The following is a 12,560-nucleotide window of genomic DNA, read 5'->3' on the forward strand; positions in this document are numbered from 1 at the left end:
CAAAAAAATTAGCCGAACATGGTGGTGCAAGCCTGTAGTCCCAGCTACTTGGGAGGCTGAGGTGTGAGGATCGCTTGAGCCCAGGAGGTCAAGGCTGCAGTGAGCTGTGATTGTGCCACTGCACTGCAGCCTGGGTGACAGAGTGAGACCCTATCTCAAAAACAAACAAAATTACATGAATTCAAATTTCAGTGTCCATAAATAAAGTTTTACTGGGACACAGACACACTCATTCATTTAAATACTGCCTATGGCTGCTTTTGCATTCCAATTGCAGAGCTGCCAAGAGACTCTCTGTAAAGAGACTGTATGGCCCACAAAGCCTCTATTTACTATGTGGCTCTTTTGTCAGCCTGGGCAACACAGCAAGATCACAGCTCTAAAATAAAATAAAGTTTAAAAAATTAGCATGGTGTGGCAGCGTGCACCTAGTCCCAGCTACTGGAGAGACCGAGGTGGGAGGATCTCTTGAGCCCAAGAATTTGAGGCTGCAGTGAACTATGATTGGGCCACTGCCCTTCAGCGTGGGCAACAGAGTGAGATTCCATCTCTAAAAAAATTTTCATTTTGAAGTTTCTGTTTCCTCCTATGTAAAATGTGGCTAATTTCTCCCCTGCCACTGCATTACACAGAAAAAAAAAAAAATTAGATAAATGAACCCCACTGTCTATTTTCACCACTGCATCTCTTGTGCCAACCAAAATGCCCTCTATTCTGTAAATACAAGGTAAACATTAGTTGAATGAGGAATTTAATTAATAAAGCACACCATTTACCCACTACACACTATTGGGAGTGGTTAATTTGGAGACAGGGATGGATTTAACTGCTACTACTGATAGTAAATTATGATTCTTGCTTTTCCTATTAGATACAGATTTTATGTCCCCCAAAAAGCTCCCCTCAAAATCCTAAGCATCTGTGATATTCACAGTGTACATAAACATTTTCTCAAAGTTCTTCAAAGCCAAATCCTGAAAGTGAGCTGACATTTACAGTGTAATCTAGTTTACAAGGTATTTTCATTTAACATTACTTATGTCTTCATTCAGCAAATATTTACTTGTAGTATCTACTATGCAGCAGGTCTGTGCTCGGCACAAGGAATATAATGATGAAAAAAACCCAGACGGTGGGAACCACTTATATGATTTTCGCAATAATTCTGTGAGGTAGACAGGGGAGAAATTAGCTACATTTTTGCAGAGGGGGAAACACAAACTTAATGAAGTTTTGTAGCGAGCCTGACACAAAATTAGGTTTGTTCACCCCTTTCCACTACACCAACGTGCCTTCAATACTGCACAAGCGATTAAAAGTAAAAACTTTCAGGTGCCTGCACCCTGAAAATTTCCCAAATATTATCCACGAAGCAACCTAGGTAGCCAAAAGCAGGTTCTGTTTGACTTGAGTGACGGTCTCCTTTCTGTCACTCTCTCCCAACTCTTTTGAGCAATTCAGTCGACTCTGTCGACTGTCTGCATTTTGGTCTCCAATTCTACCGTGGTGCAGCTTTGGACAACTCACAACCTCTCTGAACCTCAGATCCCATCTCTAAAATGGGTGTGACAATAAAAGAAACCACCTTACAAGGCCATTGTTTGGATAATCACAGGGAACATTTAGCAAACGGTGTTTCCTTAGCACCCAATCTAGTCCTTGACCCCACACCACCCCATCCCATTACCGTTTTCTCCCCCATAGCTCTGTGTTTAAAGTGGCCTTTTTAGCTTATTTTATTATCTTTCTCCCCCATTTAGAATATAAACTCCATGACAGCAGAGACTATATTTTCTTATTCACTATTCCGTCTCCTGCCCTTAGTACAACGCCTGGCACATTTCAAAAAATAACTGTTGAACGAATAAAGCTTAATAAATATCTAGGCAGACAGTTTAGGTTTCAATACACCGATATGCAAAACAGAAGAATATTGACCGCTCAGAGATTTACCGCTCAGAGAAGTCCAAAAGATACAAATGCAATTGGACAGCTCTTGGAATTACCGGAAAGGTGCCTGAGAAACTCTAAAAGGTGTATCAAGAGGTCGCGTTACAACTACTAGTGAGAGTGGCTGAAGCCCTAGACACTATCTGTCAACCCTGAGGCTACACCCTACGGGTTGCTAAAAGGCCGAGGAGAATGCAAAACGGCCGGGGAGGGGGGAGGGTGTTGCAAAAACACCCGCTCCTTTCCTTCTCTCTTAACCTTCCAGCTGTGCACTTCACTGCTGGAGGGCCCCTCGGGGGTCAGACAGACAGGGGCGGGCGGGGAGCCAAATACCCTCGAAGGGGAACAGCGGCGCCAACAGTGACAGCAGTGAATGGACCCGAAAGGGAGACAAGCCAACTCTTTCTTGGGGGGGCCGACTGGCGCGTCCCAGTTAGCCAACCAGCCCCCTCCACCACCATCCCACCAGCAATAGGCGGGGAAAGAGGGGGTACTGTCCTCCGTCCCGCCCCGCTGGCCCCGGAACAGAGCCTGCCGGGGTCTGGTCGCAGCGCTGTCTGCAAACTCACCTCTGCCGCCGGCTCCACCTCCGCTCACATTCCGGCCCCGCCGCCTTCCCCCCGCCCCCCCAGGCCCTTTGTTTTGATTCCCGACTCCGCAGCTCCCGCCGCCGCCGCCAAGCGCACCCTCCACTTCCGCTTCCGCACCGCACCGCCCCTGTCGCAAAACCGACGCCCTTCTCTCCCCTTCGCCCCGCCCCCTTCTCGCCCCGCCTCCTCCGCCGCGTCCTGGCCGCGCGGGGCATGCTGGGAACCCCGGGGGGGGGCGGGGCCTCGCGGCCCTGCAGCCTCGTCAGGCTCAGTCCCCTCCCGATAAACCCCTAAATAGGGAGTTTCCCGGGGGGTGACCCTGGCTTTTTTGGCGAAAACCCCCAGTTTAAGGAGGCCTTCCCCCTGGCTTCACGTTGTGGAGTCGAAAGGAACCTTGAAGCGGAGAATGAGAGAGCTCGTGACGTGGATCCGAGGAAAAAGCCTGCCAACCAGGATTTAATAGAATTCGGCTCTTTCAGGCTTTGGAGGGAAGGCGGTTTGAACGGAATTTCAATGAAAAACCCGATCGTTTCTGCTTTTTTTTTTTTACCCCCTCGCTCAGGTCTCGTCACGTGATGGTCCTACTTTATTTTTAAAAATTAAATGGCGCATATTCCCCAGCATCCTAAATCTAGTGCAACCTAGTGGCAAGTGAAGAAAAAAAAATAACTGCCAACCCGGCTTCCTGCGAGGTCCCCCGGGGTTCTCGCAAAGTTGCGACCCAACTGGCAAAAATAAAGGGTGTGCAAAGACTCAACTGGACATTGCGACCAAGAATGAAGAGATTTTGGGGGGACTTTGGCAAGAAAACGTTATCTTTAAAAGCCCTGCTCCAAAGCTGGTTACAAATGAATACTGCGTTTCCAGTGACAGGTTGGGCGAGCAGAAAGGAGACCTTATGGTTAGTTTCAAACACTTTTATGTCTTAGGTGGCCAGATATGCCGTGTGGTTTGCTTTTTTTTTTTTTTTTTTTTTTTTAATAGCGTCCCACAATCTTCACGTTTCCCTGGAATGAAAAAATTTTAAGACTCAGCAAGTGGGTGATTTCTGAAACTACCAGCTGCTTACTATTTTCTGTTGCAAATTAGGAGAAAAACAAAGCACATATTGTGTAAATTAAATCTAGACACAATTTAGGATGTGCTAACTGCTAGCTGAATGCTACCTTAGAAGTTTATTTTTAAAGTTTGCCCAGAAACAAGTTGACTTTGCAAAAGAATCAGTAAGTCGAAATTGCAAAACGAGAACATTTTCCCCAAAAAAAATCCTCACTGGGAGGTTATTTCAATAGGCAACCCCCATTACGTGGGGATTAACACGTCCCTGTAAGCATCCTTGTAGACGGGTATTGTGGAGGGCAAGATCAGACATGTACCTGAAGAATCCTTTGTGCCTGTATTTAATTTTCCAGAAGGCAGATGACAAGCACACATCCTCTCCCTGCGTAGGTATTTATTACTGCTGACTAAATCTTGACTGTGGGCTGCGCGCAGTGGCTCAGGCCTGTAATCCCAATACTTTTAGAGACTAGGGAGGGAGGATCTGTTGAGCCTATAAATTTGAGACTAGACTGGGAAACAGTGAAACTCTATCGCTATTTAGAAAAGAAAAAAAGAAAAAAATCTGCATTGCGTCTGCGTATAGGTAGTATTTTCCAAGTGGAGGTTAGATGAAAAACCTGTTTCTAGCGTTTTGGTTTTTTTCAGAATACCAAGCAAATATGCTACTCTTCAGAGGTGTTTTTGTCCCCATTTTATTTCAGTTGAGCATGTCTCAACACAAGCCATATTAACTAAAAATCTTAAAAAAGAAACAAGGTAATCGTGGGTTTCTAATTGTTTTTTTAAAAAGTTTTTAGCCAGAAAACATAAAAGAATGCAGACACATTTCCTTTTTAGTTTTTTTTTTTTTTTTTTTTTGAGACAACGTCTTGCTTCATTGCCCAGGTTGGAGTGCAGTGGTAGGATCTTGGCTCACTGCAGCCTCCTCCTGCCGAGTTCAACCGATTCTCATGCCTCAGCCTCCCGAGTAGCTAGGATTACAGGCGCCCACCACCATGCCCGGCTAATTTTTGTGTTTTTAGCAGAGACGGGATATTGCCATGTTGGCCAGGCTGGTCTCGAACTCCTAGCTTCAAGTGATCCTCCTTCCTTGGCCTCTTTAGGATTACAAGGCTGCGCCAGCGAGCCTGACCACATTTTCTTTATATGTATATTTTTCTTTTAGATTCCTTTTTACCAAGCAGACACATTTTGTTTGACTTAGCTTGGCATTCTTTTGAGTCCAGAGCTGTAACTAGTCACAACGCATAAATGTAGCGATTAAAAATGCCCAGGGCATGGTGACTCATGCCCATAATCCCAGCACTTTGGGAGGCTGAGACAGGAAGATCCCTTGAGGCTTGGTGTTTTAAAACCAGCCTGAGGAACATGGCGTGACACTTGTGTCTATTTAAAAAAAATTTTTAAACAAAATAGTCGTATTAAGTGGAAGTCTGAATAAAAGTCTGAATTATAAATCCTTTAAAAAGAAATGTAATTTTATTGCTGCTTTCTAAAGACTACGAGCCTAAGCAAAGAATAGTAGCCCTTAAAAGGAGACAATTATGAATCAAAATACATAAATTTTGTCCTAAGATACGTTTTATGTATATACCCTCTATTAATTGTATTCCTATTTCTTTGCTGGGAAAACTTTAGAGAGTACAAGTAACTCAGTTTTTCCCCTGTCCAAATTATAATCTTCACATTTATTAAAACCGAAAGACTTTTTTGTGTGCTATTTAAGTAGCTACTTTACGTGCAATTCAGCTTTTCAACTAACCAAGGTGTTATTAAAGGAGTTTCTCCCCAGAAACCAATCTTCTGCCTGTGTTAGGTTCAGTGGTTTGAATTAGTAAATGATCATGGAAGTACCTAAGGAAGTTAAATTGAGTTATCTGCTCAGCCATATTCCAAAGCTACAAGGAAAACAAATTGAATTTAAAAAGAACAAGATAAACATTTTAAAGTACACCAAAAATTTCCTTTCATTTTTAAGGTTTTACCCAATGACAAACCTATTTCTCTAAATGTTATTCCCAAATAACACTTTAATGATTATCATGTCAATGCCCTCTCTTTTTTCTTTATGGAAAATTTGGGAAATTGAGAACCAACTAGTTTAAATGCCTTGATCAAAGCCGTTTAGGCAACACCAGTACCTCATCAGTTTGTGCTTCAGTTTTTCTGTAAGCTGAGGTGATTCGTTCCTGTCCAGAAACCTCACAGAGTGGTTAGGGCCAAATAAAATTCCAAGGGGGTCCAGACGCAGTGGCTCACGCCTGTAATCCCAGCACTTTGGGAGAGCCGAGGCGAGTGGATCAGTTGAGGTCAGAAGTTCGAGACCAGCCTGGCCAACATGGTGAAACCCTGTCTCTACTAAAAATACAAAATTAGCTGCGTGTGGTGGTACACACCTGTAATCCCAGCTACTCAGGAATCTGAGGCAGGAGAATCGCTTGAACCCAGGAGGAAGGGGTTGCGGTGAGCTGAGATCGCACCACTGCACTCCAGTCTGGGTGACAGAGTGAGACTCTGTCAAAAAAAAAAAAAAAAAAAAATCCAAGGGGGGATAATTCCAGCTACTTGGGAGGCTGAGGCAGGAGAATCACTTGAACCGGGAGGTGGAGGTTACAATAAGCTGAGATCGCACCACTGCACTCTAGCCTGGGTGACAGAGTGAAACTCCATCTCAGTAAGTAAATAATAAAACTCCTAAGGGGAGGCTTGGTGTGGTGGTTCACACCTGTAATCCCAGCACTTTGGGAGGCTGAGGCAGGTGGAGCACTTGAGGTCAAGAGTTCGAAACCAGCCTGGCCAACATGGTGAAACACTATCTCTACTAAAATAGAAAAATTAGCTGGGCATGGTGGTGAACACCTGTAATCCCAGCTACTCGAGAGGCTGAGGCAGGAGAATCTTCTTGAACCCAGGAGGCAAAGGTTGCAGTGAGCCTAGATTGCAGCACTGCAGTCCAGCCTGGGCAACAGAGTGAGACTGTGTCTCAAAATAAAATAAAATAAAATTCCACGGGGGAAGGCATCAGAGGTAGTAAAGTGTGAAGCAGGATGTAAATGATTCATTTATGTTTGGGAAGTTTCCTGAAAGATATTTGGTACTTTCCTTAAACCTGTTGATAGGTGGTGGGGTTCCCCTTTGTGCCTCTATAAGCAGTTTTTAGGAATTAGCAAGGAGTCCAAAGTAGAATTTGAGAAAGGCTATTCTATGGACAGCAGGAAGGCAGGAGTGGGGTGGGAGACCCTGTAATGACTAAGATCTTTTTGCCTCCAGCATAGTACTAAAGAAGGAGGGTTTGGGAGTCAGAGCCAGCTCTGAAGCCTGATTTGTTAATTACTAGTTGTAAGACCTCAGGCAACTCAGTTAACTTCCTGCACCTTTATTTCCTCATCTTTAACTTGGATACAATAAAATGCTTTCCTACGGTTCATCATCTGTGGTTCAATTTGCATGGTCACCTCTCTACAGTGGCCTTCCCTGACCATAGTATCTGAAGTGACCCCTCCCAGCCCTTTTCTATCAAATGAGCTTGCCTTAGTCATAGCACTTATCAAGATCTGAAACGTTACTTTTTCTGCTTATGTATTTAGTGTGTTTCTCTCTTAACAATATAAGCCCTTTGAGGACAGGTACCTTGTCTGACGTATTCACTGTGCTGTAAGGGTGCATTGTACAGAAGAATGCTCATAATGCCGGGTGCTGTGGTTCAGCCTATAATCCCAGCACTTTGGGAGGGAGGCTGAGGTGGGAGGATCACTTGAGCCCAGGAGTTCGAGACCAGTCTGGGCAACATAGTGAGATCCACGTCCCTACAAAAAAAAAAATGTAAAAATTAGCTGGGTGTGGTGGTGCACACCTGTGGTCCCAGCTACTTGGGAGGTCCAGGATGCAGTGAGCAGTGATTGTGCCACTGCACTCCAGCCTATGTCACAGGGTGAGACTGCCTCAAAAAAAAAAAAAAAAAAAAGCTGGATAATAATATACGTATTTTTAGCTTGTATGAGCACACAGTAGGTGTTTATATTTATGGGGTAATGAGATATTTTGATACAGGTATACAATGCATCATAATCACAGCAGGGTAAATGGGTGTCCATCACCTCAAGCATTTATTCTTTCTTTGTGGTACAAGCACTCCACTTATACTCCTTTAGTTATTTAAAAATGTACAATACATTGTTGTGGACTGTAGTCACCCTATTGTGCTCCCATATACTATATCTTATTCATTCTAACTCTATTTTTGTAACCACTAACCAGAATGCTCCATGTTTGTTAATGAACATGTTATGACAGGATGTTTTGGAAGAAAATTAAAAAAAAAAAATTCCAGCCAAGCATGGTGGCTCACGCCTGTAATCCCAGCACTTTGGGAGGCTGAGGCAGGTGTATCGCCTGAGGTTAGGAGTTCGAGACCAGCCTGGCCAACACAGTGAAACTGTGTCTCTACTAAAAACACAAAAAATTAGCTGGGCATGGTGTTGGGCGCCTGTAATCCCAGCTACTAGGGAGACTGAGGCAAGAGAATCACTCGAACCTGGGAAGCGGAAGTTGCAGTGAGCCGAGATCGTGCCATTGCACTCCAGCCTGGGCAACGAGAGGGAAACTCCGTCTCAAAAAAAAAAAGAAAAGAAAAAAATTCTTTTTAAATTTGTTAGTAAACAATTAGGGTTGCTGTGAGAATTGTGCCTGGCAGACACAGACATTTAAAAATCATGATCATCAGGCAGGGTGCAGTGGCTCACGCCTGTAATCCCAGCACTTTGGGAGGCTGAGGTGAGTGGATCACCTGAGGTCAGGGATTCGAGACCAGCCTGGCCAACATAGTGAAACCCCGCCTCTACTGAAAATACAAAAATTAGCCGGGTGTGGTGATGTGGGCCTGTAATCCCAGCTACTGGGGAGGCTGAAGCAGGAGAATTGTTTGAACTCAGAAGGTGGAGGTTGCAGTGAGTGGAGATCAGGCCACTGCACTCCAGCCTGGGAGACAGAGGGAGACTTCATCTCAAAATAAATAAATAAATACAATCAAGATCATTTAACAAATACATATATTGTACTTACTATGTTCAAATTTGTTGTAAACGTTTTTACAAATGCTGTTAACTCATTTAGTCCTCTGCATAATGTCGTTTTTTTGTTTGTCTTTTGTTTGTTTGTTCTTTAAGATGGAGTCTTGCCCTGTTGCCTAGGCTAGAGTGCAGTGGTGTGATCTTGGCTCACTGTAACCTCCACCTCCCGGGTTCCCGCAATTCTCCTGCCTCAGCCTCCTGAGTAGCTGGGATTACAGGCGCGCGCCACCACATCCGGCTAATTTTTTGTATCTTTAGTAGAGATGGGGTTTCACCATGTCGGCCAGGGGGGTCTCGAACTCCTGATCTCGTGATCCACCTTTCTCAGCCTCCCAGAGTGCTGGGGTTACAGGCGTGACCACCGCGCCAGACCCATAATGGCGTTTTATAGATGAGGAAACGGAATCATAGAGGCGAGGAAACGGAATCATAGAGGCTAAACAACTTTCCCAAGATCACACAGTTTATAACGGGTAGAGCTAGGACTCAAAGCCAAGCTTATGACCAAATTCTTGTGCACTAAGTTCTCTTGCCTCTGGAGAAGATAATGATGCTGAAGATTCTACTTTGGGTGTAAAGGAGTAGGAAGGGCACGGGGCGCTGCTAGCTTCAGTGGGCCTGAATCTTTGTCTTTCCTTCTGATTTGGGGAAAGTGCAAAAACGGGAAAACGCAATCGGAGTGAAGAAGAGGCTGGCTTATTTTCCTGAAATACACTGCCCGCAAGCCCAAACCTATTTCCCGGGTGTCCAGGCAGCGTCCTGCAGCATCTCCAAGGCCCGCCCGCCCGCTCCAGCCCAGCTCCCGGCAGCCGGCGCCTCCCAAGCCCCCCTCCGGCCAGGAGCCTCCGCCGCGTGGCCCCGCCGCGCCGGGCCTGGGAAAAAAGTTTCCAAACGACGCTGCTCTGAGCTGATTGGCCGAGGCGGACGCGGTACCGTGGAGCAGCAGCCAACGGGCGGCGCCGGCCGCGGGCTCCGGGGCGGGGGCGGGGGCGGGGTCCGGAGGGCCGGGGCCGCACCGCCCCTCACAGCCGCCGCCGCCGCCGCCTTGTCTTCGCCGCGCCTGCTCCGGTAAGTGCGGGGCTGCGCGGGGCTGGGGTCGGGGTGGCTGCCCGGTGACCTCCTCCGAGACTGGGAAGGCTCCTCTGCCCCGCCCCAGGACCCCGGGCCACCGCCTGGCAGGTATCCCCACGTCCCTCGCTTGCGGGTCGCTTCCCGGCCGTCTGGACTCCCCTGGTCCCCGGGCTCCAAAATCCCGCCTCCCTGGAGCCTCCGGTCCTAAAAAGTTAGGCACTGAGTGCCTTGCCACCCGTGCGTCCCTCGCGCCCGCCCCTCGCCCTTGGCAACTTTGTTTCTCTTTCTGCGCTGGTCTCTCTTCCACCCGGTTGCCCTCTCCTCCTTCCGGGACTTCCTGGGTGGTTCAGCCTTGCCCTTCCCCAAACCCCCACTGCCAGGCTCCATCCTCTTTATTCTGTTACTCCCTCCCCATACTCCTTTCCTAGATGCCCCTCGTTTCTTTTCTCTTTCTTTCTCCTACTCCTCCATCCTGCCACCCCCTTCCCTGCGACCCTAGATCCCCCGATTGCAGCGCTACCCCTGCCCTCACAACCCACTGTCCCGCCCCTGCAGGCCTCTTTCCAAAAACCTCCCCCGGCTCCCTCCCTCCGGGAACATGTTTGGGGCAGTCTCCTCTCCGCTTTGCTCCCGTCTCTGCCGCAGGACGGTTCGGGTTTCTTCTGACAGCACATTGGGGACGGATTGGGTAAAGGACGAAAATGCTTATTCCGCAGCTTGAGTGATGGCTGGGCTCACCTGCCTCTCTGAGGTCCTGGGAAACCCCGCTGTCACCTCGACACCTATTTTGGGGAGGCGACTTTATCTTTTCCGAGCCATCTCAGGCTTTCTGCCTCCTAAGGGCCTGAGCTTCCTTGATGGCTTTGTCCGTGGTTAGTACCAGGTTGTGCCTCTTAATTTCTACTTTGAGCCCGAGGCCTCTTTTAACGTTTTAAAGAAAAGGCCTTTGCAGCACGACCTGGGCAGGTTCATCATTTTTAGTTTTGTTATAGTGTATTCTAGAACAGGATAGTATTTTAGGGCATGGGTCGGGTGTTTTGAAGATTAATTAGATCCCAGCTATTCCCGAAGCCTCTTGTTACCCGACCACCCAAGCCTCCATCACCTCATTGGTATACAACCCCCCCTTTTGTTTTTTTTTTTGAGACAGTGTCTCACTCTGTCACCCAGGTTGGAGTGCAGCGGCTTTTTTATCTTGGCTCACTGCAGCCTCCACTTCCCGGGTTCAAGAGATTCTCCTGCCTCAGCCTCTGGAGTAGCTGGGACTACAGGTGCGTGCCACCACACCCGGCTAGTTTTTTCTATTTTCAGTAGAGATGGGGTTTCACCGTGTTAGCCAGGATGGTCTGGATTTCCTGACCTCGTGATCTGCCCGCCTCGGCCTCCCAAAGTGCTGGGATTGCAGGCATGAGCCACCGTTCCCGGCCTACAACCCATTTTGAGCCTTTCCTCTTAGTGTGTGTTTTGTGTAGGATTAAATGCAGATGATGTGTGCCGCTGAAGTCTCAGGGACCTTTGATTCATATATTTTATCCCATGTTGGATAACAGTTTATTAACTTGACTTATTCTGTTAGGATGTTATTTTTGTTTCCAAAGTGTGTTCTTTTATTTTATTTATTTATTTATTTAGAGACGGAGTCTTGCTCTGTTGCCCAGGGTGGAGTGCAGTGGCACGATCTCGGCTCACTGCAACCTCAGCCTCCCGGCAATCTCAGCCTCCCGGGTTCAAGTGATTCTTCTGCCTCACCCTCCTGAATAGCTGGGATTACAGGTGTGTGCCACCATGCCCGGCTAATTTTTAGTACAGATGGGGTTTCACCGTTTTGGCCAGGCTGCTCTTGTACTTCTGACCTTGTGATCTGCCCGCCGCGGCCTCCCAAAGTGCTGGGATTACAGGCATGAGCCACTGTACCCGACCTTATGATTATTCTTTTTTTTTTAATGTAGAGGCAGAATCTTGCTTTGTTGCCCAGGCTGGTCTCAAATTCCTGAGCTCAAGGAGTCCTCCTGCCTCAGCCTCCCACAGTGCTGAGATTACTTACAGGCATGAGCCACTGCATCCAGCGCAAAGTGTGTTCTTTTGCCTTAGAATGTGTGAACCGAGAAATGACACTTCTTTTCCTCACAAGGTAATTTCCTAACATGAGCATGCCTGTGTACAGAAAGTTTGTGCCTGCAGCTAGTACTATGTGTGCACCTCGTGCAATGGATGTAGGTGCTTTTTGTCTGCCCCCTTAAGCAGTGCCCTGCACTTAGCATGCATTCAAGAAATGTTTGAAAAGGGATGGAGGAGGCAAAACCACAGTAGGAAAAATTCTTTCCCTGGAACTTGGTTCAGTAGAATAAAATTATCCTGGAACAATAGCTATTTTATTTTTTGTCCAAGTTTTTGTTTGTTTGTTTTTTGAGACAGGGTCTCACTCTGTCGCCCAAGCTGGAGCACAGTGATGCAATCACAGCTTACTGCAGTCTCGACCTCTCAGGCTCAAGCAGTCCTCTTGCCTGAGCCTCCCAAGTATTTGGGACTAAAGGCACATGCCACCATACCTGGCTAATTTTTAAAATTTTTTGTAGAGATAGGGGTCTCACTATGTTGCCCAGGCTGGTCTCGAACTCCTGGGCTCAAGCGATCCTTCTGCCTCAGCCTCCCAAAGTGCCGGGGGTGGGAGAGAGCCACGGTGCCTGGCCTAAGCTTTTTAAAATATCTAAAGCAATCTATACTTACTGTATATATGTGTATGTAGTGTATCTTAAAGCAATGTGTCAGGTACATATCCACAGGGCTTGCTTTACCCCCATTCTGGTGCATCCTCCAG

At 47.0% G+C, this 12,560-nt stretch overlaps 2 protein-coding genes across 17 annotated transcripts in view; one reads left to right on the forward strand and one right to left on the reverse strand.

Moving 5' to 3' along the window:
- Positions 1-2,667, reverse strand: part of MARF1 (meiosis regulator and mRNA stability factor 1) — a 48,351-nt gene extending 45,684 nt beyond the window's left edge. For 4 of the 6 annotated variants that reach the window (XM_023189766.2, XM_023189764.2, XM_023189760.2 and 1 more), the window contains exon 1: positions 2,520-2,667. The gene's annotated coding sequence lies outside the window, so the exon portion shown is untranslated. The remainder of the gene's footprint in view (positions 1-2,519) is intronic. The other 2 variants (XM_023189765.2, XM_023189763.3) reach the window with 2 other exon arrangements.
- A 6,983-nt stretch (positions 2,668-9,650) lies between these two features.
- Positions 9,651-12,560, forward strand: part of NDE1 (nudE neurodevelopment protein 1) — an 81,361-nt gene continuing 78,451 nt past the window's right edge. For 7 of the 11 annotated variants that reach the window (XM_023189745.2, XM_023189744.2, XM_023189740.2 and 4 more), the window contains exon 1: positions 9,651-9,739. The gene's annotated coding sequence lies outside the window, so the exon portion shown is untranslated. The other 4 variants (XM_023189738.2, XM_026447086.1, XM_023189737.2 and 1 more) reach the window with 4 other exon arrangements.

Source organism: Piliocolobus tephrosceles, chromosome 17, assembly GCF_002776525.5.
Source record: "Piliocolobus tephrosceles isolate RC106 chromosome 17, ASM277652v3, whole genome shotgun sequence".
In the NCBI taxonomy this organism is placed as follows: Eukaryota; Metazoa; Chordata; class Mammalia; order Primates; family Cercopithecidae; genus Piliocolobus; species Piliocolobus tephrosceles.